This window comes from Rhincodon typus, chromosome 2 (genome assembly GCF_021869965.1).
Source record: "Rhincodon typus isolate 14 chromosome 2, sRhiTyp1.1, whole genome shotgun sequence".
Taxonomy (NCBI): domain Eukaryota; kingdom Metazoa; phylum Chordata; class Chondrichthyes; order Orectolobiformes; family Rhincodontidae; genus Rhincodon; species Rhincodon typus.
The window spans coordinates 81,092,984-81,117,468 of record NC_063333.1 but is presented as its reverse complement, the minus strand read 5'-3'; positions in this window follow the sequence as shown (position 1 = coordinate 81,117,468).

Sequence of the window (24,485 nt, the reverse complement as noted above, 5' to 3'; positions counted from 1 at the left end):
TGTTCTGTACAGGGGTAGGTGCACCCTCCTTAGAAGACAAAAAAATGGAGGCAGGAAAGGTAGCAATTCTTAGCGCCATATTGTGTTATGACCCTAATTGAAGAACAACTATTGTAAGGGTATTTTTCCTTTTTGAATTATAAACTGGAATGGAATTCGGGCAATGTTATACAGTTAAAATAACAGGGGAGGTTTACAATTTTTAAAAAAATCAAGTGGGACTGCACAGTGCATTTTCAGCTGTACAAAACAATGTTGCTTTTGGATCAGTGAGGTTGCTACATTATTGAGACACAGCAGCACTTGGCATCTTTGAGTACAGGTAAAACGGTGAGATGTTGTACCCTCGGACTGGTCCAGCTCAGGTTTGCCAGTGATTTGCAGGGGCAGTGCAACCAGAAACATGCAGAGCTGACAAAGAGAAAACATCTCTTTATTCCTTCTCTCTGCATGAGTGATAAGACAAAAAGAAATCCCACAATCTCAAAAGAAGGAATTCTATTCCAAGTAGAAGACCTAGGTCTAATCAGCTATCAAATCAAAATTCAACCATTGCTCTGCAGACAACAGTGTGTCATCATTGCTAAAATCAAAAGAATTGTGATAAATAACTCTCTACTTTGTGGTTTGAACTTTTGATCTATAAAATTTATTTTCCCTGTCCATAGTTTTCGACTCATAATAATTGTGTCAAATCGTGTGGCTTTTGATTATTTTTCGTGAATGAATGAATGTGTGCTAAGGCTTTTAAAGGGGTTCGGTTAAATTTACATAATTGTAAACTAGAGATCTTTTTCTTTCCACAATTTGTTAAAGAGTAAGTTTCCTTACAATAAATAGGGCTATTTTCCTGTTAAAACCTTATGTGAACTACTTTTATCCTGGAATGCAGCCAGTAAGGCAAATTGATTATTTTGGAAATTTAATTGGGTATATACACATTTTGATGGATTGTGTAATAATCGGGCTCAATTATCAGTGCATTCCTCTCAACTCAGTTATAACAGTATTCTTTCTGTAGCATTCATACAAGCATAAGACTTCATCATTAATGAATGAGAGAGCATCGAAAGTCATGAAGACTTCCATCCATTTGTTACAGTTACTCAATAACAAGAGAAAAAGCAAGGGAAGAAAACCCAATAAGGAGCATGAGGAGGTGATGGCTGAATGGTATTATCACTAAACTATTAATCCAGAGACTGAGATTATGTTCCATGGGAGATAGTGAAATTTGAGTTTAAAAGAAATCTGAAATTAAGAGGCGAATGATGACCAGCAAAATACTGTCAATGTTTGGAAAAACCTATCTGGTTCACTGATGTCCTTTAGTGAAGGAAATTGTCATCCTTACTTAGTCTAGCCTACATGTATTCCAGAGCCAAAGCAATGTGGTTGACTCTTAATGATTCTCTGGATGATTGGGGTTCGGCAATAAACGCTGGTCTAACCAGCAATGCCCACATCCTATGAATGAATGGATAAAAAAAAAGATAACAGTTGGGATTGAACATGGGATGTTTGTCTCTGCAGCATCAATACATCTACAGTCAGTAAATGCTGACTTCACCAAACTTAGTTCCATTGAATGAGGTTCTTAAAGATTTCCAGTATGGGTTGATGCAGCCAAAGATGCTGCTCTGTAGAACTGTGAAGGTGGTGTTCCTTCAGAGAATGTTGTCATTTTCCTACTTGATACAATGCTGCAGCTGTCAGATGTTCTCATCATCCATATATACCCTTGTTACATTTTCTACTTGTCCATGCAAAGCTTATGTGGTATCCTCTGTCTATACTTCTAATGTGACAAAGCCCCAGACCTGAGCAAAACTTGGAACCACATCTTCATGGCCTTCAACTATATGGTCTCATTGTCAGCAGTGGAAAGATCCATTGCATTGTATATAGCTGGATCTTATGGCATGGTATTCGCAAAAGTACTTAAACACAGAGTATACTGCATTGCACCTCAAATGATGCAACAGATGACACACCATTATTACAGCCTCCATGAATACCTTCATTTGGTATCGCTACTGCTCCCTCTCATCTGGAGGACATTCTATCGAAGATGGGTGACTGTGGGTCTTCTGCATTTTCACTACATCAGGAAGATACCTTTTGCTTGAAACTTTGCATTTGGACACGACTCTACATTCACTGGAGGGTTCTGCTGCTCCTGGGCTTCCAGATACATGAGTTCCTCAATGATTTCTGTGGAGGCTTGTAATGCAACTGACACAAAGATGACAATAGGTCCTGTGTCTGGATCCATTGTTGATAGTCCCAGTGAGCAGTGTGGTGACTATCAGACAGAAAGCAGCTTCCCGAACACCAATATATATTCACATATGACATTTAACCATTGTCATCCAAGCATTGGGACATTGAGGATTCGGACATGGATGGCAATGGAATGCCTCCACATGGACCTTTCACATAATAGACCTGATTCATCAGATGTATGCTGTACAAGGCAAAAGACACACATACAGGAGGAGATTATAAATGTAATTAGATGAATAAGTTCTTTCACAAACCCCATCCCCACTGCTCACTTTACCCAAGAATTTCAAGTAAGATAATTGTGTGGGCATTTTATTGTCCAAGATGTGAGGTAGGGAGTTACTAAACCTTATGCAGCCTATGAGACCTTGCAATATTTTTGTAAATTGTGGAATGTAATTAAAACTTTACAGTTGACCTGCCATTGTTACCTCTTCACAGCTTAATTTGTGATGCTCAACGATTTGGTCAAAATTCCTTGTGGTTAGGACTTTAGTTGGTATACTTGCTCACTGCCTGAAGTTCACATATAGAAACTGACCACAGTTACCTCTAAGCCGTATGATGTAAGTTTCAATGATGAGTTTCACATTGCACAAGCAGAGCCTGCTCCCTCAGAGACACTGACTCTGTCCACTTGGGGTACAGTGGCAGCCGTTTTTTTATTACCATTGCACATTTACAATTCACATGAGGATGAAAGGCAACACAGCAGTGTTTTGCACTTATTTTGCATCCTCCTATGCGGCACCTTGTCAAAGGTCTTCTAGAAATCCAAATAGATCATGTCCACTGGCTCTCTTTTGTCTAACTTGGTCATCATTACCTCAAAGAATTCTAACATATTTATCAGGCATGACCTCCCCTTGACAAAGCTGTGCGGACTCAACCTTATTTTACCAAGCACTTCCAAGTGCTCTACAATTCAATCCTTAATAATGGACTCTAAAATCTTACCAACAATTAAGGTCAGGCTGACCGACCTACAATTTCCTGTATTCTGTCTCCCTCGCTTCTTAAACAGGGGTGTCTAGTTAGCCATTTTCCAGGCCTTTGGGACCCTCCCTCACTCCAGTGATTGCTGAAAGATCACTACCTGTGCCTTCACAATCTTCTCAGCAGCTCCTTCAGAACTCTGGGATGTAGTCCATCTTATATGGTGATTTATTCATCTTCAGATGTTTCAGCTTCTCCAGCACCTTGTCATGAGTGATGGCTACTACACTCACCTCTTCCCCCTGACTGTCTCGAAGTTCTCATGTGCTGCTGGTGTTTTCCACTGTGGAAACTGAAGCAAAGTAACTATTCAGTTCCTCCGCCATTTCTTTGTTCCCCATTACTACTTCTCTAGCCTCATTTTCCAGCTTCCAATGTCTATGCATGCCTCTCTAATCTTTTAGATATCTAACAAACACTCTTGCAATCTTTTTTATATCACTAGCTAGCTTAATCTCATATTTCAGCTTCTTTCCCCTTTTTACTTTTTTAGTTATCCTCTGATAGTTTTTAAAGATTTCCCAATCCTCTGGCTTCCCACTAATCATCACTACAGTGTTTGCTTTTTCCTTTGCTTTTATGCTGTCTCTGACTTCCCTTATTGTTTTATCCTCCTCTTAGTATGCTTCTTCTTCCTTGGGATGAATTTCTGCTGTGTCTCCTGAATTACCTCCAGAAACTCCTGCAATTGCTGCTCCACTGTCTCATCTGCTAGGCTCCTCTTCCAATCAACTCTGACCAGCACCTCCCTCATGTCTTTGTAGTTACTGCAATTGCAATACTCAATTGCAATAGTGTTACATCCAGTTCAAGCTTCTCCTCTTAAACTACAGGTTAAATTCTATCATATTATAGTTACTGCTCCCTAGGAATTCCTTCACCTCAAGCTGTCAAATCAAGTCTGCCTCATTACACATCACCAAATCCAGAATTTCCTGTTCCCTCATGGGCTCTACCACAAGCTGTTCTAAAAGACCATCTTGAAGACATTCCACAAATTCCTTCACAAAACAAAAAACAAAATTGCTGGAAAAGCTCAGCAGGTCTGGCAGCATCTGTGAAGATAAAATCAGAGTTAACGTTTCAGATCTGATGACCCTTCCTCAGAACTGTTGAGATCTACTACCAACCTGATTTTCCCCAGTCCACCTGCATATTGAAGCCTCCCATGATTATTGTAATCGTACTTTTCTTACATGCCTCATCTATCTCTTGATTGATTTTCTTCCCCACATCTTGACTACTGCTAGGACGCCTGTGCATAACTCCCATCAGAGTCCTTTTCCCTTTGCAGTTCTTCAACTCTAACCACACAGATTTTATGTCTTCTGACTCTATATCAGTTCTTACTATCGATTTAATTTCATTTCTTACTAACAAACCAACACTGCTACCCCTGTCCTTCTGCCTGTCCTTTTGATAGGACATGTGTCCTTGAATATTGAGTTCCCAACACTAATCCCTTGCAGCCGTATCTCTGTGATATCCACAATATTGTACCTGCTAATTGCAAACTGTGCTACAAGCTCATTTACCTTGTTTTGTATACTGCGTGCATTTAAGTACAACACCCTCAGTCCTGCATTAACTGCCCCCCTTCTCATAGTTGTCTTTTCATCTGTCTCACCTGAAGTTAGATTCCTGACACTTTCCGTACTCTTTGACCTATTACTTGCCCTGGAAACTTTAATAACCTTGCTTATCCCTCTGCCCCTTTAACTTTTCCATAATTTCCATCATTCCCTGGACTACTTGCACTGGACCTACAAGACTGACCGTGGCCCACTCTCCAGACTCAAATTCTATGGAACTATTAACCATGACCACTTCAAGTTGTTATCTGACCCTGACTAGCACTGGTCTGATCTGAAATGATGCCTTTGATTCACTGCGCTGGTAGCCCCTGACTTGAGTGAGGACTATTCCTCAGAGTTTGAGACACGGCCATTTGGTTTAAGCGCATTCGATGTTTTTACTACATGAGTTGCTGGCATTTTGTGTAGGTCTGACATTGACATGGTACTGTGCTCTATACAAACACGTCTGCTCCCTTGACTGATCAATACTGGTGAGCATGATGGGCTACTTGGCTTTGTATCTGAACTAAAAGGCAAGGCAAGAGAGAAATATTTTGAGCCTGTAAGCTCTAATTGAGGGTCCGATGTGCAGAAAGGAAAGGCAAAGCAAAACAGAGATACTGTGAGCATTCAAGTAGACGCAAAGTGAGTAAGCAGTAAAAAAGCAAGCTAAGAGCACTGAGGGGCACCCTATTCTGGTATATAAATTGGCTGCCTATCCTGCATGTAAGACTGTTTGACAGTGTCATTCCAAGGTGTCAGTGAGATTGTAAGTGTGGTGTTGAAATGGTGAACTGTATTATATGTGAATCAGACAGGGTCATGGTGACCAGATTCTGTGGATGGAGGATACAGGTGGTGTCTGCCCATGAAGCTGGCCCTGAGATGCCAAGATGGAGGCCCAAAGAAGATGCTGGTGAGTTACCCACTCGGTCTTTCATGTCAGGACTTGTTATCTTCTAGTTCCTCACCATTACCTGGGAAAATAGCAAACTGAAAATAAAGTGAGGTGTAATTTGGTAATAATGAGATTCTAACGCATGTAAAAAGACCCCTTGCTGCTGATTAATGAAATTCTCACCTCATCATTGAAACATTATGCAGAAAATTAGATGTTTCTTTCTCAATGTCGAGAATCTCCCTTTTTCCATTGTGGCCATATGTTCCCAATTGTCCCACAAGTATGTGCATCATTCAAAGCCTGGGAAAATTCAGCCCATAAAGTTAGTGCAGGATTAAGCATAATCCCTTTGTCAGCCTAGGTTTCATGTGAAAATGCTGCATGTGCATAGGTGAGCACACAATTGGAGGCATCCTCACTGGACTGTGCCAAGATGCTGACCAATGCATCAGAACACTCTGGGACACAGTACCCCCTCAGCATTCCTGCAGCTCCTTTCTCAGCCAGAATGAGGTGCATGAGGTTGAGGCCTACTCCATGAAGCCATAAGAAATAGGAAAAGGAGTAGGCCATTTGGCCCCTTGAGCCTGCTCTGTCCTTCATTAGGATGATGGCAGATCCAGCATTCCTCATGTCTACTTCCCTGTCCTGTCTCTGTAATCCTTGATTTCTCTACTCTTCAAGAACCTATCTGTCTCAGCCTTAAATATACACAAGGATTCTGCCTTCACAGCTCTCTGGGGCATGGAATTCCGAAATCTCACAATCCTTTGAGAGAAGAAATACCTCCTCATCTCAGTTTTAAATTTGTATCCCTTAATTCTGAGGCTATGCCATCTGGTCTAGACTCTGCTATGAGGGGAAACATCCTCGCTGCATTTACATTGTCAAGCTCCATAAAAAATCCTGTATTTTTCAGTGAGAACATCTCTCATTCTCCTAAACTCCAATGAGTAGAGTCCCAGCCTGTTTAGTCTTTGCTCATAAGACAATTCCTCCAAACCAGGGATCATCCGAGTGAATCTTCTCTGAACTGCCTCCATTTAAATGACATCCTTCCTTAAATAAGGGGACCAAAATTGCTCATAGTATTCCAGATGTGGTTTCACTGAAAACTTGTAGCAGTAAGACTTCCCTACTCTCTTACTCAAATTCCCTTGGAATAAGAGCCAACATTTCATTAGACTTCCCGGTTACCAGCTTCATCTGGGTGCTAGCTTTCTCAGTGGGGCTGGGAAGGTAGGTGGGATGGTGATAGCCCCACCCCTCCTCACTCTATTTATTTCTGAGATAGCAGGAACTGCAGATGCTGGAGAATCCGAGTCAACAAGGTGCAGAGCTGGATGAACACAGCAGGCCAAGCAGCATCATAGGAGCAGAAAGGCTGACGTTTCGGGCCTAGACCCTTCATCAGAAAAGGGGGAGGGGAAGGGGTTTCTGAAATAAATAGGGAGAGAGTGGGAGGCAGATAGAAGATGGATAGAGGAGAGGATAGGTGGAGAGGAAACAAACAGGTCGAAGAGGCGGGGATGGAGCCAGTAAAGGTGAGTGCAGGTGGGGAGTTAGGGAGGGGATAGGTCAGTCCAGGGAGGACGGACAGGTCAAGGGGGCGGGATGAGGTTAGTCGGTAGGAGATGGGGGTGCGGCTTGAGGTGGGAGGAGGGGATAGGTGGGAGGAAGAACAGGTTAGGGAGGCGGAGGGGGAGGGGAGATTTTGAAGCTCGGTTCGCAATAAACAACTGAAACTGCACCTCCCATTGGTTCGCAATAAACAACTGCACCTCCCAGTCACGAACCATTTCAACTCCCCTCCCATTCCCCAGACGACATGTCCATCCTGGGCCTCCTGCAGTGCCACAACGATGCCACCCGAAGGTTGCAGGAACAGCAACTCATATTCCGCTTGGGAACCCTGCAGCCCAATGGTATCAATGTGGATTTCACAAGCTTCAAAATCTCCCTCCCCCTACCGCATCCCAAAACCAGTCCAGCTCGTCCCTGCCTCCCTAACCTGTTCTTCCTCCCACCTATCCCCTCCTCCCACCTCAAGCCACACCCCCATCTCCTACCTACTAACCTCATCCCGCCCCCTTGACCTGTCTGTCCTCCCTGGACCGACCTATCCCCTCCCTAACTCCCCACCTACACTCACCTTTACTGGCTCCATCCCCGCCTCTTCGTCCTGTTTGTTTCCTCTCCACCTATCCTCTCCTCTATCCATCTTCTATCCGCCTCCCACTCTCTCCCTATTTATTTCAGAACCCCCTTCCCCTCCCCCTTTTCTGATGAAGGGTCTAGGCCTGAAACATCAGCCTTTCTGCTCCTATGATGCTGCTTGGCCTGCTGTGTTCATCCAGCCCTGCACCTTGTTGTCTCTATTTATTTCTGAGCTCCCTTCCCGCTCCCCCATTTCAGAAGAAGGGTCCTGACCTGAAACTTTCCTGTTCCTCTGATGCTGCCTGGCCTGTTGTATTCCTCCAGCTCCACACTGTGTAATCTCTGACGCCAGCATCTGCAGTTCTTACTATCTCTCGTTGTTAAATAAGGTCTGCACAACTAGAAATCAGTCACCTTAATCTTTCTTCTTAACACTGAGAACAGGACACACCAGACCATGCTTACATATGAACGTATGTATTAGCAGCAAGAGTGGCCACTTCAATTTGCCCTACCACACAGTAGGATCATTGTTAATCTGACTGTATTGTCAACTCCACATTTCCGCCTATATCTAAAAACCATTGACTTCTTTGTGTGAAATCATGAACTACAAACACAATTCCCAACTCACCATTAGTCCCTCATCTTACTTTCATTCTGTCACCGTCCGTTATAGCATTCACATGGTTACAGCACAAACAAAAGCACACCATAAAACAAATATTTCAAACCAAATTATAAATGACATGAGATAGTAGGAACTGCAGATGCTGGAGAATCTGAGATAACAAGGTGTAGAGCTGAATGAATACAGCAGGCCAAGCAGCATCAGAGGAGCAGGAAAGGTGATGTTTCGGGCCTAGACCCTTCTTCAGAAATGGGGGAGGGGAAGGGGGTTCTGAAATAAATAGGGAGAGAGGGGGAGGCAGATAGAAGATGGATAGAGGAGAAGATAGGTGGAGAGGAGACATACAGGTCAAAGAGGTGGGGATGGAGCCAGTAAAGGTGAGTGTAGGTGGGGAGTTAGGGAGGGGATAGGTCAGTCCAGGGAGGATGGACAGGTCAAGGGGGTGGGATGAGGCTGGTAGGTCCACTGAGGTCTTTCCGGAGGGAGGAGGGTAACTTCTTCAAGGTAGGCATCCTTAGAAGAGGCTTTGCAGTGGGGTTAAAATAAGAGGAGCTTTCCTGCTCCTCTGATGCTGCTTGGCCTGCTGTGTTCATCCAGCTCTACACCTTGTTATCTCAGATTCTCCAGCATCTGCAGTTCCTACTATCTCTGAAACAATTTTAACCTCACTGCGAAGCCTTTTCTAAGGATGCCTACCTTGAAGAAGTTACCCTCCTCCCTCCGGAAAGACCTCAGTGGACCTACTAGCCCCCTTGACCTGTCTGTCCTCCCTGGACTGACCTATCCCCTCCCTAACTCCCCACCTACACTCACCTTTACTGGCTCCACCCCTACCTCTTTGACCTGTCTGTCTCCTCTCCACCTATCTTCTCCTCTATCCATCTTCTATCTGCCTCCCCCTCTCTCCCTGTTTATTTCAGAACCCCCTTCTCCTCCCCCATTTCTGAAGAAGGGTCTAGGCCCGAAACGTCAGCTTTCCTGCTCCTCTGATGCTGCTTGGCCTGCTGTGTTCATCCAGCTCTACACCTTGTTATCTCTATTATAAATGACATGATGTTTTAATCTGACAAATGTCAATTTATCATTCCCTTAATACCTGTCTTCCAGGTGCCTTTGCTTGTCCTTGTGCTCCAATGCAAGATCAACAAACGACTCGAATATGGCTATTGGAAGTTGACTTTCATTTTGCACATTGTAGTGTGGACCCATGGCAGCAACGAGCTAACCCTGCACAGCTTCACTGTGAGCTTCTGGAGCATTCAGACATTAGGTCACTGCTGCAAAGAAAGCTGCTGTATCAGCATCAGACACTTCATTATGAGTAGATCCACAATTGTGCTCATGGAGTTGGCTACCACTTACGTACTGGACTAGATGAGCTTCAACCATGGGCTGCATGGTAGTAACCCGTGCTATGATCACAAACGGTAACTAAGAAAATAAGTCATTTACACCATTTCCCAGGATGGGTTCCATCAATCTCTACCTGAAGATCCAGCAGGAGACTGGGAAAATTCACATGGAATTCCAGGGCACCTATCAACCAATAAATAAATGAATGGCTGCTGGAGAATACTATGCTTAAAAGCAGCAAGCCCTCATGAAAGGCCTGCCTTTCTGTCAATCTTCCAAAATAGACTAAAATTTACCTCAGAAATAATCATATTGTATATGAATGTGTTCTTAACTCCTGAAAACTTCATATGACAGGAATGAATGTCAAAAATTCTGTCGTAGATGACAACACATTCTAATGTTTGTTAGTCCATTAAAATTATTGGATGGAAAATCACATGATATACTCTGAACCTTCCACCTGAATTTTTGATATGCTTTCCCATTAAAAGCAGTTGTGCACCAGTAGTGCTGGATGGTAAACTGCATATATTTACATAAATAAAAGCTCAATTTTTATCCTTATACAACTCAAGTTACTTATTCTAATTGGTTGCTAGCAGGATACAAGCAGGAGCACAGAAGTACCCTCTACACAGCCTTTCCATTTCGTAAAGTTTTCTAAAGTACATTGCAACAGATAAAAGTCCAAAAATTCATGATTTACATTCTTGTTATATTTCTCCCTTACCTTCCTCTGGGCTTTCCACTCAACTTCAATGAAGTGAGGCCTCAATACAGAATCTTGATACTGTACTTCTTCATTTGACTCACAACAAGATCTTTAATTACATTTGAAGTCAACAAAAAGCGTGAGATACTCACTAAGATCGATTCTCCTTTCTCTGCTCACATTGGTGAAATGTTGGAAAACGCTACATTTCTTCAATTTTCCTAACGCTGTATTGCTGAAGGTGTTCATTTTTTCTGTAAATGCTCACTTATTTTTAATTGGTGCATATTAAGCCCTTAAGAATCAGTCCCAGGTCTAAACATTAAAGCGCACTAAGTGAAATTATTCCCTGGAATAATTGAAGGACATGGTTAAAAAAAAAGTGAAGGAATGCTCTGTTAACATTAATCTGCAAAATTGTGACACAGTGATGGAAAGGTAGTATTGCCATTGCCATACAGAGGAATATTCCCATGTTAATCTCATAGCCACTACTCTGCTTTATTTTTACACAGCCCTGCTTGCTGAACACTTTTGGAAATTGTTAACTGTGAATTAGATGGGAAATAAAAAAAATGCAGAGTGAATTATTGAGAAAAATGTAAAATGATGAAATAGAAAGAAATTGCCAGGACCACAGTTTAAACTAAAGGGCATGCCATTTAGGTCGTAGATTAGGAAAAATGATTTTACTCGGAGGGTTAAGAACCTTCGGAATTCTCCACCACAGAGAGCTGTGCAGACTAGTCTTTGAAGATGTTCAAGGTATGGATTGATAGATTTCTGATTACCAGCGGAGTACAGGGTTATGGGGTAAAAGGCATTGAAGTGTTTGATCAACCATGATCATATTGTATGGTATGGCTGTCTTGACAGACTGAATGGCTTAATTCCTATTCAATATAAAAGCACGCTGAATTTAACGGAACGGGTAGAATAGGACTCTACTGGAAAAACCAAAAATGCACATCTATAGAAAAAGAATGGAATTTAAAACAGAGTGAGAAAGGACAGGCATGTTGACAATAATAAGAAAATAGAAAATGGGTAATACACATTCATTATTTCAGGATATCCTCAGCACTTTGGAATCAATCAAGGCCTTTTGAAGTTTATTCACTTTGTAGTAAAGAAAAAACATGACAATCATGTTGTGCACAGTAAACCCAAAAAACGAGCATGGTAGGGAATTATACACAACCCCTAGATTGCACATGTGCTGGTGTTGAGGGAAGAGGCAAGTAAAAGAGAACAAGTGGCCAGTCTACCATCTTCCCACCCCCATAATAAAATGTGTTGGTAAGGCATCAGTCACCCTCTGGTCAAAGACCCCTTGAGACTGTAAATTGGCCAATTCTGAGCCTGTTCCCACCGCTAGTACAAGAATGGGGAAGGTGGAACAAAGGAGGACAGCACACTACTTCACTATCTCAGGTAGAAATAAAATGGAACTTGGATACCTCTTATTGTGGGGCAGGCTACCAAGGTATTTTCCCTATTTGTGATTCACACCCACCCTTCAAAACCTGATCCCCGTACATCTCTCTCACACTAATCCCTCTCTGATCAACAAACCTGGACTTACTTCTCAGCCTGATGACCTTGGGCCTTCTTCACTGGGCTGGGGGCTGACTGCTGAGTTCCAGCGGTGCTGAGACTATTCCACTGTTTTTGAGGGCAGCACTTCCTCTCCCTGAGGGGTGAAATTCTCACTCTCATCCCATGTTGTCCTTGTCATTGCACTCACTGCTGGGCAGCCTTATAAGAGACTGATATCTCTGCTGGGCGAGTTATTGGTTAGGGCACTGAAGGAACTCTACTGTTAGATAAAACAGTACTTTGTCTTTTATCATTGTCTGAGAGGGCAGATAGGTCTTCATTCGACTCCTGACAGTGCAACCCCCCTTTAATATTGTACTAAGTGTTCAGCCTGGATTATGAGTTCAAATCTCTGCAGTGGGGCTAGATGCCTAACCCCATGATCTTCTAGTTTAGAGGCTAACAGTGGTAACACTGAACAAAAACAGCCTCCTTAAACATTTGCCAAGGATGCAATGGGACAGTTATACTGATATAAAAAAGACATTATTATTTTAAAAAAATCAAAAATCAAAAGTAGTCAGCATTTTGCCACCAAATTCAGGTAAATCTGATCAAATCTATTGCTAAAAATACAAAATTGATGGATTACAAAGCTACTTTCTATGCGGGCTTTCCAGGCAATCCATTACCCACAGAAAGAAATATTGCAGCGTGCCCACGCTCTCAGCACAATGCTGACAACCAGATGGTGCACAGTGCTTCTGAAGCAGGCTAAAACACTTCAAATTGTCAGCATTTCAGTGGATTGGTACGTAAGAAAACAGCTTTTTAAAAGATTTTGATGAAGTTAAGATTTTTTTTTCTACTGTGTTGTTGTAGTGCAAGAACCCACAGTGTCTGCAGTAAAAGAGTTAAAGAACAAATGGATTTAGATGCATGCAGGGAATTAACTCCCCTGAAATTGAGATTGGTTGAGGATCCTGATGTTATCCTGCTCGCTTCCTTGGCTCAAACTGATCCCATTAGATACCCTCTTGGATCTGGTGGGACACCAGTTTTGACGCTTAAGGTGATTAAGACTTTCTTTAACCCTGGAAATTTTCAAGTCAACATGTTTGGACATATTATGGCACACCTCTGTGGCAGGTGGGATTTGAATCTAGACCTCTGAGCCCAACAACAGGGACACTACTACTGCCTCACACTCAGGCAACATGGATCCTCTGAATGGAAGATTAAAAATATTACAAACTTCATGGAGCTGAGGGTTGGAGGAAAGCATCTCTGGAGAGCAGAGCCAAATCTCTTCGTTGGCTCATGGAGCCTTGTCCTTCCCTTCCCCTCTACTCTCTCTCTTTTCCCTTGCCCTCCCCCTTTCCCATCTCCACCATCCCCATTCTTTACCTCCCTCTCCCATATCCCTCACCCATTCCTTCCTTGCCTCCTACACCCTAGCCATCGATCACTCTCCCCTCCTCCACATTACCCTCCCCTATTGCACTTCCCTCCACCACTCTGTCTTCCCCAGTCTTGCTAACATCCTGTAGCCACCTCTCCCTCTCTCGCTTTCACTCACCTTCCCCCATCTCTTTACTTGCCTCTTCTCCCCATCCACTCTCTCTCTTCCTCTCCCTGCCACTCCTGGCTTCCAACTTTACTTGACTATTAGTTTCCTTACGTGGAGGTGGAGCGGTCACCATCATTGGTGCAATAATACTACAAAATGGCCTCTAACTGGGGCTTAAATATGATCATATGTAAACCCTGGCCCTGCGATTTAACCTCCCACTCCAGCTCCGGGGGGTTTGGTAAAATCCTGTTTCAATTTTGACACTTTGTCCCTCCTTTTTAAAGTCTATGCATTTTCAAGTTTACAGATATTGCACAGTTGGAGTCAGCAGGGTCTGAGTTACAATGAGTGAGACACCTCTTTTCTGTATCACTAATGATGGCCATTGATATACTTAACGTTCGTTACTACCACTCAGTAAAGACCTTTCAAAACCGTCCAGTAACTGACAGTTCAGAGTAGATTATAGGCCAACAAAATTGAATTCATTTTACTCCGTATTATGTTATTTTTACCAGTAGCATGTTTATAAATATACTGCAGAAAGAAAGGGTTTGCTAAAAAAAATAGCATGTACATTTTTAAAATCGTGGTATGCATCTAATTGCACTGCTTAAGGATTGCTTTGAAGTGGTGTCCTATTGATAAGCCATTAAACAGAGCTGTTCAGGTTACTTGAAGGGTCCAATGGCATCATTCAAATTGTTTGCTGCTTGCACCGAATGACATCCATGTTGAAATCCAGGCACCAACATGTCAGGGTACATTGCATGGGTTACATGCAGCCATGTCCACTGACATTGGCATTCAACATGTGAAAGTCCATAGAATCCTCATGGCACAACTCTGATCCACTTACAGGATGTTTCTGCATTATAACGCTATCACGACAACTATCATTGTAATGCTCAGGGATACACACCCAACTCATGGGTCAGGCTGTATCTCCAGGCGTTTCACTTGCTGTCTTAGTGCTCACTCACTCTGAGCCTGTCCGAATATTCACATCATTCTGCCTTGCAGCGGCTTGCATTGTATTTTTGTGTTTTTCCTCCTCAGCTCGCGGTTTCAGACTCATGTTACTGCTGTCTTGCCATGCTATTTAGTGCAGGTACAAAGCCGGAAACTTGTCATAGTTGTTAGCAAGCCTCACTCAAGTCAAGAGAAAAGCTTTTGCTCAGGGAATCCCAGTGCAGTAAGTCAAGGGATCTCTCACCATTGCCAAGGGATTTCATTGGACTCCTGTCAGAGTTAGACTGGAGATCAATAGGATTTTAACCGCATAGTAATTTGTAGTTTATTGAGTATTAATCATCTCAGTAATCACAATTCCATGACATTGCCTCAATGTAGACAAATTCTATCTGAACACACGACATTTGAGGCAACTATCATGTAACATAACTTCATAAGACAACAATCCTGGTACTCATTACTCTCTTTCTGTACTGGAATCTACATCAAGGTGTGTGTTAAATCAGAATGACATCTATTTGCACCTTTAAATTAATGTCCAGTTCTCAATAATCTAACAATTTGTTAGGTACTATTCTGAATCAATTATCAGCGCATCTTAATTTTTCCATCACATCCCTCAAATATTATCAACATTTTATTGTTGTTCTTTGTGCTAGATATCATAATTTTCAAAATCATTATTTGATCAATTATTCTTCCCCTGTACTGGTTGATTAATTCCAGGCAGTCCTAATTTTCCAAAAACTTGCTTTGAGATTTCTTGGCCAAGCCCAATTTGACTTTTTGAACTAAATTACAAATTTACATTGGAAGAGCAATAAAAATGTTTTTTTTTGAAAGCACAAGGAACAGGAAAATTGACACACAAAAATGAAACCTGACAGGGAAACAGCTCAGGATGGACAATTTGCCTTCAGACAGAGGACATATGAATGAACAAATGATTGTGTTCTCAAACTTTGCTAACCAAAGGGAATTCAGTCAATACCTACTTCTTTCCTGCATGTTCCAAATTAGATATTTTTTATTGATGTTAAATAGATTCAGTTCTGTTTTTATGTTATTTTTAACCCAAAATCATAAACAAACTAATTTATTTCTTGACATATACTCAATTTCTGCTTTTGTTCCAATAAAACAATAAACATATTGAAATCCTTTCAGGTTTTCTGACAAAACATCTTCAATGGTAGAGACAACCAGTAAAGACTTGAGCTCTTTTGCAACAAAATCAGGTTTGCTTTGACAAAATGTCATTTCATTATGTGTTTAAATTTGCTATGTGACAATGTAAAGCATGACAAATAAAAAAAAATATGATGGAAATGTGAAATATAAACTAAAAATCCTAGAAATGAGTAGCAGCTTGGACAGCATATGAAAGAGAAAAATGGTTTCTATTTCAAAGGTGATTCAGAAAGCTGTTGTTTTGGATAGATGAACAGGAGATCGTCTCTTGAATCTTTATATAAAAGTTCTTCTGTAAGTCAGAAAGGCAGAAAGAAACTTTTAATAACAACATCCAAGGGCTGTGAGGAACAGAGAATTAATTTAGGCGTGAGCCAATGAAAATTAGCTTTGTCTCTATGTAACCAGATATTTCATATATGTAAACTGTATTAAAGGTTGCTAATGCCCTGAAAACAAAGTGAGATGGCACTAAGATGTGGAAAAACCATTTGACATTGCTGTCTGTCTCTTCAGGATGTTTCTGTCTTGTTGGGTGTAGCCAAGAAAAAAAACAACCTGATTGACCCATAAAAGTATTATGGAAAAAATTTTCCACTTCGTATAGTTAATTCACTGATGAAGCTTCTTTTGTTGTTGTAGACCCCCTCTTTATCAAAATGATCCAGTAGCCTTTCAAGTCTCAGCAAAGTTTCTTCTATAAGATGTATGTTTTCTCTGGATTGGATTCATAAGGTGACAGTAAAAGTGTAGTGATTGTAACGAGGTCAGCCAAGTGGATATCAGAGAATATGAGTCCCCTGATTGGGGCTGTTAACCTTGTCCAATCAGGGAGCCCTTGCTGACAGATTTAAATAGGAGAGTCAGAGATTCTGTTCACTGAGGAAGCTGGGCCAGTGTTGAGCACAATGCATGTGTAAATTAAGGGTGATTTGATGACTGGATACTGGCTCCCTTGGAGTTATTTCAGTGGCGATGAGAGAAAAAAATTCTCCTGAAGAAATTTGTTCACAACAGTTTTCTTTGAATTGGAGTAAGCATTTCTGGTGTTGTGTCATTATCTGGGAATCTTGACTCAAAGACTGGGCCCAGTATTTGGAAAGAATGAGGTATTTTTCTGAGCAAATGACATTAGGGCAGATTAAAAGCAAGGAGTAATTCTCCTGACAGCTTATGGGCCTGCAGCTTTTTCAGTTATGAAGAACCTAACTTCCCATGAGGTAATAGATACTAAAACCTTTCAAGAGTTGACAGATTTAAGTATGGAATATTACAACACCAGGCCTCCTCTAATTCTGAGACGGTATCGGTTTGACTTGGCATTTCGAGTACCAGGGATTCCATTGCAGGATCTTTGATGAGGTTAAGATGATGGGCAGAGAGATATAGCTTTGGTTTAACCCTTAATGAGTTGCTAAAGCCCAAATGGACTTCAAACAGGCACTACAACTGGCTTTGTCATTAGAAAATGTGGTAAGTGGAACACATGAGCTATAGGGTATGCCAATGGAAACAGACACCTTTGCCAGGCTGACTGAGCAATTACATGGCCTCATGCAGGACATATCCTGAAAAGAGGGAGTCTAGGTCTGCCCACAGCAAAACTCCCAAACAAAACCAAGCCTTGGCCAAATGATTAACATTTCTCCAGGATATGGGCTGGCAAGCCATTGTGGTTGTTGCTGGCATGCAGACTCAAGACAGCAGAAGAATCCCACCAGGCCTGAATTGAGTAAGAGAACTCATGGGCGGGTATCCAGGAGAGTGCACACTCTGGAAAGCCCAGCTACATCTGGCTTGGAACACTTAAATTGCCTAGCAACATCCAAATCAGAACCAATCAAAATAAGTGTCTGGTCAAATGGTCACTGGTTCTAATGGAACAGCTATATCAGTGATTACAGAACTAATCTTCAACAAAATTCAGTCTCGACTCCAGCCCTTCAGTTTGCACAAGATTTTGGCTAGACAGAGAAACTATACCAGGGAGCCTTTACAGTTTAAGGGTACAACTTCAGTTCTGGTCTCTTATGAGGGGTGGCACAGGGGCTCAGTGGTTAGCATTGCTGCCTCACAGCGCCAGGAACCTGGGTTCAATCCCAACATTGGGCAACTGTCTACGTGGAATTTTAATCTTCTCCCCGTGTCTGCATGGGTTTCCGCCAGGTTCTCTGGTTTCCTCCCACAGTCCAAAGATATGCAGGCTAGATGGATTGGCCATGCCAAATTGTCCATAGTGTCCAGGGATGTGCAGGCTACGTGGATTAGCCATGGGGAATGCAGGGTTACAGGGATAGGGTGGGGGTGTAGGTTTGAGTGGGATGCTCTTCAGAGGGTCAGTGTGGACTTGATGTGCCAAATGGCCTGCTTCCATGCCATAAGGATTATATGAGAAGCAGCTGATTCAGTTACCACTGATTGTAGTGAAAGGCTCGGGCCCAAGCTTGATGAGGTGAAATTGGTTGGAAAAGATTCACTTTAACTGGCTCAACATTTTTCAATTAGAAAATGGCTGCCTGAATGAAGTCCTAATTAAAATGGGCAAATGGAGAGGCAGAAATCAGAAGGCTGGAAAGTGAAGGAAGCATTAAACCAGTCCAGTTTGTGGAATGGGAAGCATTGGCCATACAGAATGTGAAGCCCGATGTGTCGGTTCACGTTTGTGGGGATTTTAAACAAACGGTAAACTGCTTCCCGCAGCTGGATAAACATCCAATCCCTTGCATGGAGGACTTGTACAGAAAGCTGGTGGGGGGAGGCTGTCCTTCACGAAACTGGAAATGAGCCATGTATGCCTGCAATTGCGGTTAGATGAGGATTCCCAGAAGAATGCTACAATTAATACTCATAAGGGTTTGTACCAATATACAAGACTGCCATTTGGGGTATCACCAGCCTCTGCCATTTTTCACTGTATAATGGAAAGCATTTTACAAGGTCTACCCCCTATCACCATCTGTATGAATGATGTGCTAATTACAGGGACAGCCATTAAAGAGCACTTAGAAAACTTGGACATAGCCCTTAGATGTTTCTCCAAGATGGGCATACACCTTAGAAGGGAAAAATGTGTGTTCTAGACACCCCAAGTGACTCTCTTGGCTACAGAGTCGACAAGACTGGATTACAACCATTGGAAGATAAAGTGAGGGCAATCAAAGCTGCCCTGGTTCCCATATTTGTACCAGAGTTTGGGTCTTTCCTTGGATTGGTGAATTATGATAGAAAGTTCATATGAAACCTGGCTCCCTTACATCTGCTATTAAACAAGGGTCAGCCTTGCAAATGGTCTCATAGCCAAGACGTGACCTTTAGGGAAATGAAAAAGCAGCTATCAATGTGTAAGACGTTGGCACACTATGATCCCAAGTGAGATTGGGCCCTGACATGAGATACCTCCCCGTACGATATTGAGGTAGTGTTGACTCTCAAATGGCCCAATGGAGAGGAATGCCCAATTGCATTTGCTTCCCGAGCTTCGGCTAATGCATAGCGTAAATACACCCAGGTAGAGAAGGAAGTTTTGGTGATCATTTTTGCGTGAGAAAGTTCCACTGAAGCTTTATGAACATAAATTTGTAATAGTAACAGTCCACAAACCCCTGCTGGAGCTACTCAAAGAGCTCAAGTCTGTGCCACCCATATCTTCAGGTATAGTTCAGCAGTGGGCTCTCATTCTTGTGGATACAATTACAAGTTGGAACACTGTCTGGAAGGCCATGTGAAAATGCAGAAACTCCACTAGTGGTGCCATCAGTAGAAGAGTACATTCTGATTTAATTTTTCTGGTCATCACCGACATTATCAGACTGTGGTCGCAAAAAGATATGGTCCTGGCAAAACTAAAACAGTTTATGGTAATGGGGGAATCAAAAGGGCCATCACAACTAGAATTGAAACCTTTCCGGACCCAGTGAGACCAGATCACAGTAAAAGATCGCATTTTATTGTGGGGAACAAGAGTGATTGTCCCAAGGAAAGGTAGGCACTGCCAGATACTGGCTGAACTCCACCAGGATCATCCACAGGTGTCCAAAATGAAGATGTTGGTAAAAAGTTTTGTCTGCTGGCCAGGGCTGGATGCAGATATAGACACATTTGTGGGGCAGTACCCAAAATGCCCAAAGTGCCAACAAGGACAAACATTACCACCAGCAGCTCCCCCATATTCATGGGAATGGCCAGGTAAACCCTGGACTAGGTTACACATCGAATATGCAGGCCCTTTCATGGAGTCAAAATTCTTGCTCATTGTAGACCCAAAGTAGTTTGACATGCACAGAGTTCATTCTTCAAGTACAGGGATGACAATAGAAAAGCTGCGAGCATCGTTTGCAATACACAGGCTCCCGGAAATGCAGTCACAGGCAACGAGCCATCATTTACAGCAGGCCATTTGAGTATTTCTCAGAATATAAGGACAGCTCCATATCATCCATCGTCTGGTGGAAAGAGCACTCAAACGTTGGAGGCAGGTTTAAAGAACCAGTCTACAGCTTCCCTTGATACCAAACTGTCTGGTTTCTTATTTGATTACCAAACCACCCCTCGTACAACTACAGGGATAGCTCCAGCAGAGTTGCTAATGGGCAGAAGACTCCACACCAGGTTAAATCTGATCTTCCTGGACCTGGCGGGGAAGTGAAATAGCATCAGGAACACCAATGCCAGGCACATAGACGCCTCTAAGCAAGAGAGAAAGTTTACCTTCAGGGGACAAAGTTTGATGCTAAAACCATGGAAATCGCCCTGCATGGGTAGGAAGCATGGTCAACACAAGGTCAGGTCCCATGACCTACCAAGTTTGGGTGTCAGAGGTTCTAAGAGCTGGCTCTGAGGAAGCAGACTGGTGTCGTATACTATGCATGTGTAAATAAAGAGTGAACTGGTGTTGGGATACCAGCCTCTGGGGAGTTATTTCAAAAAGCTTCGTTAATCAAGGCAAAAATCATTTGTTATCAAGCACCTTGAAATAAATTGAGTTGGAAATGGAGAAGTACTATGATAAATGCAAAGAAAACTATGTGATATTTGATTCAGTTTAAATGCAAATGAATAAGGTAGACAAAGGACAGCTTCTTTGATTTGAAAATTTGACAAAATGTTGTTTGACCAATGCAAATTTTTAGCGTGAAAACAACACTGAATATTGTTACATATACCCTATTGCTCATAAATTTCTTATCACCAGTAGTATATAATGGTGTATTTGTGAGCATAGTTAAGTTCGTCAATTAATTTATCTGGAGTAAATTTGAATAATTTAAAATAATACCTGGTTGACAATTGTAAATTACTATTCCTTATTAGCCAAACTAATAATCAACACTGACAAATGTCAGTCAAACTTCTTAATAATTTTGTTATACCAGCTGGATTGTATATTAACTTGCATAATGTATGAATTCATACCCTGGAATTTATTTAACATTGACAGAACTTTTCACCATTTACGGCATTTCACTTGTTAACAAAACAGCAGGAATGTGTGGTGAAAGAACACAGATGTTATTGATGGTAATGAGAAAGCTACTGGTAATGATGGACCTGAAATAATAATGTCTTAATGCATGTCAAACGACTAATCAGCGAATCAACCAAGGTCAGAAAGTTTAAGATAACAGTGCAATACACAAATATTTTCAATATCAGTTTAGCACCTCGTCACTACATGTGTTTACTTTGAAAATGATGAAATGTCTAATTCTGGGTATCGCATCTCAGAAAGGATATACTGACCTTTCAGAGGTTACCATTCAGATTCCACAAGACAATACCAGGCCTAAAGGCTTGCCTTATGAAAACAGATTATATAATCTAGACCGGTCTTCCTCCGGGCATAGCAGATAAAGGGATGATCCCATTGAAGTGTTTAAGATGATTAAGGATTTGCTCAAGTAGATGGAGAGAAGCTATTTTCTCTGCTAAAACAATCCAAAACCAGATGACATTACCTTAAAATTAGAGACAGGAAATTCAGGGGCTGTATCGGAAAACCTTTCTCCAAAGAAAGAATAGTGGAAATTGGGAACTTCCTCCCCAAAAATTTGCTGAGTGTAGGTCAATTATAAATATTAGAAATGAGGTAGATGGATTTTCGTTAAGCAATAGTTGAACAGGTTACTGTGTCAGGGTGGGGGAGGAGTGGCATGATAGATGGAGTTGAAATATAGGTCTGCCATGATCTGTTTGAATACTTTATTTCTACTAAGTTCAGTTTTATATTGGTAAAGGTGCAAAATAAGCCTGTACTAATATTATGGGTAAATGCATATAACATTACCAGCTAAGATAACAAGGTGCAGAGCTGGATGAACACAGCCGGCCAAGCAGCATCAGAGGAGCAGGAAAGCTGACATTTTGGGCCTAGACCCTTCTTCAGAAAAAGAATCTGCAGTTCCTACTAACATTACCAGCTGTCTACTTGCAGTGCAGCAGCATGGAATCTTATATTTTTGTAGAATTTGTACAGCATAAGCAAGCCAGAAGATAAGTGATTCATTTCCTTAATTCCATGCCAAGTAGAGTAAAATTTTAGTTTTGTTTTTATTTTTTTTAATTACCAGTCAATATGAATTTCCTACACTGACCTTTAAAACCATGCCATTCTTATGGATTGAATATCTCACAATGTCATAATGAGATTACTTTGTCAAGTCCTGCTATGATATGCAAATGAACACAAGCACTAAGTAATAATCACTGTTGTAACACAGAGGATTAATTTATTATACATGCTATGTGTGAAGACTTTAAAAAATCTATGCTGACCTTCTAAGTGGAAAAGGGCAATAATGAACTTTCATTATACTGTCCGCACAGAAGCCTTTAGTTCTTGAGTGCCTGTGACTTTTTACGACTTTATTTTAATTCAATCCAAATGTCCTGTCAGAGTTATTTGAAAATACATCAATTTTACAGAGGAAAATTTTAGAAGGAATGTTTTAGACTGTAAAGCAGCTGTGCCTTCAGTACAATGCATTAAGTGGTTTATTCCTTTTAGATAGTTAAATTGTGCATGAAATGTAGCCTGGTGTAAGGGCTCCAAATCTGGCCTGATTAGTGAACATCTGTTACATTGGAAAAATTCATGTCTACCCTAATTAGCTGTCAGGCTGATGTACATCAGATCTGATAGTGAGGGATCCACTACTGTGTAAGTAAAACAGGTTTCTCTCCTATACTGTCACCTGCCCTTTCTAATCTCTTTAACTGGTGTACCTCTGTAATTAGAGATTACATGAAATACAATGGATTGGGCTTTGGTCAGCATTAGTCCCATCTGTGCATTATCTTTGTTCCCAGTAACTATTGCTGTCAGAAAGCAGTTCTTTTACTGAGGCCATCACCTCTAGATCTGATCACTAACTACTTCTGAAGTTGGTCTTCCACACCTTGTAACAACTGAAAGGAAGTCCATACATGTCTGACTACATTGTCTTCATTGAATAAGGGCATTTCTAGGCAGAATATTAAATATAACAGCGAATTGCAAGATTGTCAGGAGCAGTCATCAATTATTGACAGAAATATTATGTTGTTCAGAATGACAACAGGTGAACGTTTTGCAGTGTTAGAAAGAAGTCACATTTGAGCTCACAGGTGATTTTTAGTATTTCAAAATTTTTCATAACTAGTTTCCTATCATTAATAAAATTGTATTAAAAACTGTATAAAATGAAGGACTGATTTGAACTATAGAATCCAAAATTATATTTTTATGTGAAGAAAATGAAGAACAATCTTTAAGCAACCAGCAACTTTAGTAGCCTTTCTGAATGCACTGTCTAACGGGAAACTAGTTCCCTCTAATCATTTTAGAATCAAGGATTGACCATACGCACAACACTTTTGTGGCAAGAATTGGATACGTACCTGCCTTCTTCACTACAGCATAAAAGGACCCATTTCCACAATTCAATTGTTAAGTCAAAAGTCCTGCTATAGGAAGGATATTATTAAATTGGAGAGGGTTCAAAAAATGATTTACCAGGATGTTGCTGGTGCTGGAGGGTTTGATTTATAAGCATTTGCTAGGATGTTTTTCATTTGAGTGTAGGAGGTTGAGGGATGACCGTACAGGAGTTTATAAAATCATGAAGGGCATACATAAGGTGAATAGTAAAGGTCTTTTCCCTAGGGTAGGGGAGCTCAAAACTAGGGGACATATTTTTAAGGTGCAAGGAAAAAGATTTAAAAGGAACTTGAGTGACATCTTTTTCACACAGAGGGTAGTTTGCACAGGTAGTTCTGCCATAACACCTGTTTTGTTAACATGAATTGGCTGTAACATGATTGGATAGTGGGCGCTGTTTGGATAACACAAACTTTCTACTGTACACTATAACGATTTTCTATAGTGATTCCCCTATAATGCGATTTTCTACCGCGATATTCTTTAGCATAATTTTCCACAGCGCGAGGTCGCACAAGGACACAACTATCATGGTATAGGAGAACTACCTGTGTGTGAAATGAACTGCCAGAGGACGTAGTAGATTCAGATACAGTTACAACATTTAAAAGACATTTAGATAGACACAAAAATAGGAAAGGTTTAGAGGGACAACAAGGTGCAGAGCTGGATGAAC